The 6,252-nt window shown below is 44.8% G+C and overlaps 1 long non-coding RNA gene across 1 annotated transcript in view; it reads right to left on the bottom strand.

Annotated features, from left to right (window-relative positions):
* Positions 1-1,433: 1,433 nt before the first annotated feature.
* The window catches only part of LOC145879876 (uncharacterized), an 11,998-nt gene continuing 7,179 nt past the window's right edge, over positions 1,434-6,252 (bottom strand). The window contains exons 4-5 of the long non-coding RNA XR_014392728.1: positions 3,251-6,239; positions 1,434-3,107 (exon numbers count right to left, since the gene is read on the bottom strand). This is a non-coding gene — a long non-coding RNA (uncharacterized LOC145879876). The remainder of the gene's footprint in view (positions 3,108-3,250; positions 6,240-6,252) is intronic.

The raw sequence follows: 6,252 nt of genomic DNA, 5'->3' as shown, positions 1-6,252 counted from the left end.
TTCTTCCCAGAGGATCAATACAGCTGCATTAGACAAAAACATTTTCACACAAGCACTGATATTTAATCGTTCCTCATAGGCTGAGTCTCCTCCTACCCATCTGTACAAACATGGTTCTTTACTGCTAGACAGGACACTAGTGATACGGGCCATAAACTTGTATTTCTCCCTTAAGGTGACACTGACCTGACCTCAACCCCCCTCAATCACTAATCCATGGCTCTCCCCTTATCAATGCCTGCCACATGTAATCACTCCCCTGCACTCAACACATTCCAAGCTTTATTGCACACACTATATACCTTCCTCCTATAACCATTAACTTCTGATGTAGACCCTCTAAACTGCAGCACTCCATCAATGACATGAATAAGTATATTTTCATATTCTCAGAACCCAACAATATGTAGTGTTTTTCTTCTTTCTTTTTTTTTTACTGCAACCGCCAACCACTGAGGGACTCAGTGCTCAATGAGTGGGTGATTCCACTCTGCTAATCATCAGATGAGGGGAGGAGGAAGGGGACCCACGTGGGAAACTGGGGAGCCCTGCCTTGATTGGGTAACTGATTCATTAAAAAAAAAATGCATTCTAAATAATTGTAACTGGTCAATTGTGTGAGCCGGGCTGGGCACAAGCCTGTAGCGGACTCAATACTTTTTTCAAGCACAGGGGCCCGCTCTCAATGTTAAAAAATATATCAGAGAGCATAATTTAGCCACAGAGGATCAATAGTTTATAAAAAATAACTGGATTAAGTTTAATCAAGCACATACAGGTATCTGCCAAAATAAAGGAAACACCAACCGTGTCTTAAAAGGGTGTTGGGCCACCACGAGCTGCCAGAATAGCTTCAATGCACCTTGGCATAGATTAAGTGGGCCAGAAAAATGCACCCCCACACCATAACGTATACTTTATCCCTTGTTTACTCAAGGGTTTTCTTTATTTTGGCAGTTACCGGTATGGCTGCGGTTTGGGCAGCATGCACACAAATATACCCCTTGTTGCATTGTGGCCATAGACACATAGCCATGGGAAGTAGGTGTGCTAAGGGTGCTGCAGCACCCCCTGAAAAATCTTTAAAAAATATAACTTTGTAAATATTGTGTCACAAAAGTAATGCACTGGGCCTTTACTAGTATAAACGGACCGATAATACTGAAAAAATATTTCAGTTGAACAGTTTTTCCCGACACATTGGGGCAGCTGGCTTCCGGGTTAAGCGAGCGGGTGTTAAGAAGCGCGGCTTGGCGGGTCATGTTTCGGATGACGCATGACTCGACCTTCGCCTCTCCCGAGCTCGTTGGGGAGTTGCAGCAATGAAACAAGTTCGTAATCATAAAATTAGGGAGAAAAAAATGGGTAAAAATAAAAAGTTGCCAAGGCACAACATCCACATCAAGTTAAATATGTTTCTTGATCAAATAACATGGAAAACGACTTTGTGCAGTATTAATTTAACCATACTTACAAACCACAATGTAAAATGTATATTACGGTATTGTACAGAGGCTAGTCATCTAGGTTTGTACCTGTAGATTTTCCATCACCATAAAGATAATGACCTATACAGTAATTTAGTACATTGAGACAGCAAGTGGTTTGTGATGATGTGGCTCAGTTGGTAGAGCATTTATGCTAAGGTTGTGGGTTCGATTCCCACAGGGGACCGGTATGAAAATGTACTCCTAATGAATAGACCATTTCAGTTTCCACATACAAAGAAATCACATTTTATTTGTCACATGAGCAGAATACAACGGGTGTAGACCTTACCGTGAAATGCTTACTTAGAAGCACTTAACCAACAATGCAGTTCAATAAATAGTTAATAAAATATTTACTAAATAAACTAAAGTAAAAAAAATATTGAATCAAAAAGTAACAAGAAATGTACATCTCAATAACGAGGCTATATACAGGGGGTACCGGTACCGAGTCAGTGTGTGGGTACAGGTCATTTGCAAATAAGTTGCATTTAGAAAGTATTTCAAGAAACTGGAAAACATATCAAGCAAGTATTTTTACATTCCACAAGTATTTTCAGATTAACTGTTTTGTACAGATAATTATCAGACTCATGTTACAAATGATGGTAATCACAAATACATTTTAGTTTACAAAACTGAGTTAAATGTATTTGGCTAAGGTGTATGTAAACTTCCAACTTCAACTGTATCAGAGATAGTTTGCGCCACACATTGGAGAACCCCTTCCATATCAGCTGGATGACATGCTGGTATTTCTATATAGCCAACAGAATGAGCTACACAACCTAGACCCCTTACAGTACCTGATCGCTTTTACAATTGATACTCCTCCAAACAACAGATGTCACAGCACATGCCCTGCAGAAGACAGAAGTCACGTCACAAACCCCTCCAGATGTCAGAAGTCAGTCACGCCACAACCCCTCCGGACGTTAGATTTCACGCCACATCCCCTCCAAACGTCAGAGTTCATTCCACAACCCCTCCAGATGTGAATGGTCACACCACAATCTCTCCAGAAGACAAAGATCAAGCCACAATCCCACCAGAGGGTGTGCAAAGGTCACTCCAGAACCCCTCCAGACATCAGAGGTCACGCCACAACTCCTCCAGGCAGAGTTCAGGCCACAACCCCTCCAGAAGATCGCAGTCTTGCCACAACCCCTCCAGATGTTAAAGGTCAATCCAAAACCCCTCTGGATGTCAGAGGTCACTCCACAACACCTCCAGACATTGAAGTTCACACCACAATAATATGATCATGTGTTGGATGCTGCGAGAGAAGTGCTGTCAAACACTCTAGAGGAAAAAGGAGAAGCCGGCGACTAGAAAAGTTTTGAAGTTACTGCAGGCATCCCCACAAAACCAGGCAGAGATTCAGAATTTCTGATATTTCCAGCTATATATCAGAGGGTTGGATGAGGTTGGACTCAGGAAGATAATGAGATTCATGACGGGTGCTGATGTAATGTGTCAGAGGGAAAAGTCTAGTTCACCACTTAGGATGGTCTGTTGAGACGCCATGTCACACACACTATAGTGCTTGTCCAGCAGCACCAGCCCCACCACAGCTTAGCCACCCGATGCAGCCTCCATGAGAGGAGTCAGACCTGTCTAAAAGAGAGAACATATGGGTCAATGACATACTGCAACCCACAGACACCACACTGTCTAACACCAAACCTCATTTCTGATGTCTTTGACTCTAGCCCAGATAACATGACCTGCCAAGTTCAGCTGATGGTGGCTGCTCTCACCTTGGAGCGGTGCTCCATGTTGGCAGGCCAGGGTCAGTGCTGCGTTGCGCTTGGTCTCGATGGGAGTGTGGATGTCTGAGCCCATGTCCAGCAGCAGCTTGACCACAAGGACGTGACCGTTCATGGCAGCCAGCATCAGCAGAGAGGTACCCAATGTACTTCTAGTCCTGACAGGAAACAAACACACAGTGAGAGAGGAACAGACAGGGCGAGGGGGAAAAGTGGACAGGGATGATGATAATACACATAGTTCAGAGTGGGGGAAAATCTTTGACTGACAGGGATGGTTGTGTGTTTGAGGTTGACAAACTGTCGTATCTGGAGTTGATTTCAGCACCAGCATTCAGGAGGATCTTGATGTTGATGCAGCCCCCTGAGGCGGCCAGGCTGAGAGGAATAATCTGAAACGCTACACTGCTCCTTGTTGGCCCCACGCAGCAGCAACACTTTTACCACCCGGAAGGAATGGACCACAGGTTATTATTGGGGAATTTCCACTAGTGTGAACTGATGTTCAGGGAAGAATGTGTTTTAGTGAATCGCAACACCTCTTGTCTTCCTACAGAGCAGGCCAGGGAGTGAGGTGCGTTTTTGATTCTCTCAGACTGGGCTTTGATGTCCTCTCCTTTATCCAGTAGGATCTGCACCACGGCAATGTGATCCGCTGTAGCAGCCAGGATTAGAGGAGTGAAACCAGGGGACCGAGAGATTACTCTCCAACACCTACATACAGTGACGGAAAAAAGTATTTGATCCCCTGCTGATTTTGTACGTTTGCCCACTGACAAAGAAATGATCAGTCTGTAATTTTAATGGTAGGTTTATTTGAACAGTAAGAGACAGAATAACAAAAAAATCCATAAAAACGCATGTCAAAAATGTTATAAAATGATTTGCATTTTAATGAGGGAAATAAGTATTTGACCCCTCTGCAAAACATGACTTAGTACTTGGTGGCAAAACCCTTGTTGGCAATCAGAGGTCAGACATTTCTTGTAGTTGGCCACTAGGTTTGCACACATCTCAGGAGGGATTTTGTCCCACTCCTCTTTGCAGATCTTCTCCAAGTCATTAAGGTTTCGAGGCTGACGTTTGGCAACTCGAACCTTCAGCTCCCTCCACAGATTTTCTATGGGATTGAGGTCTGGAGACTGGCTAGGCTATTCCAGGACCTTAATGTGCTTCTTCTTGAGCCACTCCTTTGTTGCCTTGGCCGTGTGTTTTGGGTCATTGTCATGCTGGAATACCCATCCACGACCCATTTTCAATGCCCTGGCTGAGGGAAGGAGGTTCTCTCCCAAAATTTGACGGTACATGGCCCCATCCATTGTCCCTTTGATGCGGTGAAGTTGTCCTGTCCCCTTAGCAGAAAAACACCCCCAAAGTATAATGTTTCCACCTCCATGTTTGACGTGGGGATGGTGTTCTTGGGGTCATAAGCAGCATTCCTCCTCCTCCAAACACGGCGAGTTGAGTTGATGCCAAAGAGCTCCATTTTGGTCTCATCTGACCACAACACTTTCACCCAGTTGTCCTCTGAATCATTCAGATGTTCATTGGCAAACTTCAGGCGGGCATGTATATGTGCTTTCTTGAGCAGGGGGACCTTGCGGGCGCTGCAGGATTTCAGTCCTTCACGGCGTAGTGTGTTACCAATTGTTTTCTTGGTGGCTATGGTCCCAGCTGCCTTGAGATCATTGACAAGATCCTCCCGTGTAGTTCTGGGCTGATTCCTCACCGTTCTCATGATCATTGCAACTCCACAATGTGAGATTTTGCATGGAGCCCCAGGCCGAGGGAGATTGACAGTTCTTTTGTGTTTCTTCCAGTTGCGAATAATCGCACCAACTGTTGTCACCTTCTCACCAAGCTGCTTGGCGATGGTCTTGTAGCCCATTCCAGCCTTGTGTAGCTCTACAATCTTGTCCCTGACATCCTTGGAGAGCTCTTTGGTCTTGGCCATGGTGGAGAGTTTGGAATCTGATTGATTGCTTCTGTGGACAAGAGTGTGCTCCTAATCTCAGCTCGTTACCTATATAAAAGACACCTGGGAGCCAGAAATATTTCTGATTGAGAGGGGGTCAAATACTTATTTCCCTCATTTAAAATGCAAATCAATTTATAACATTTTTGACATGTGTTTTTCTGGATGTTTTTGTTATTCTGTATCTCACTGTTCAAATAAACCTACCATTAAAATTATAGATAATTTCTTTGTCAGTGGGCAAACGTACAAATTCAGCAGGGGATCAAATACTTTTTCCCTCACTGTACACAGACTTCCACTTCTACACACTTCTACACTATGAGTCTGTCGGGGGCCTGAGTGAGGCCTGTCAACTATTGCCCCAACACCTACTGCTGGCTCACCATCAGCCTCTGTAGGTCAGGGCAGGTGCTGTTGGGGTAGTCAACTGTACTAAAGTCTAGAATGCTGAGTGGCTAAGGTAAGAAGTCTACAGAGGTAGGGGCTGCCCCGGGTCACCCTTCAGGCCTTTGGCCTTCATGTACTCTGGTGAACTTCTCCTTGAGGATCTTCTTCTGCAGCTCAGCCTTCTCTATGGCTGAGATCCTTTTGCTCAACTCATTCAGCTTGCTCTCCGTCTCTTCCACAATGCACTCCAGGGGCTGGTACAAGTAGAAAATGGGAAGCAGATCTGTGTCTGGACCGTCTGCAGCAAGTGGGTTACCCTGGAAGGGGCTCAGCCTCTGCTTGGGGCTGTCTGAGACAGCTAGACAACACAACCAGTTAGCTACAAGGTTGCACCATACAATATTACAGCAATCATTATAATGCTTTGATGCCTTGTGCACTCAACTGGTGTCTAGTTGTCTTCTTGGTCAGGGAATTAACAAAGTTAGACCTGTATTTACTATTGGACTGACATTTTGTGATGCCAGATGGAGGTGTTGTGATGTTGGAGGGTACTCTGTTTGGCTCTTGTGGAGGCACTACCATGGCCAGGGCTTGGAATGGAAGTCGTGGAGCCTGTTTGGGTTAG

This window comes from Salmo salar, chromosome 06 (assembly GCF_965601325.2).
Source record: "Salmo salar chromosome 06, fSalSal1, whole genome shotgun sequence".
NCBI classification, from domain to species: Eukaryota; Metazoa; Chordata; class Actinopteri; order Salmoniformes; family Salmonidae; genus Salmo; species Salmo salar.
This window is presented reverse-complemented; position numbering and strand designations above follow the sequence as displayed.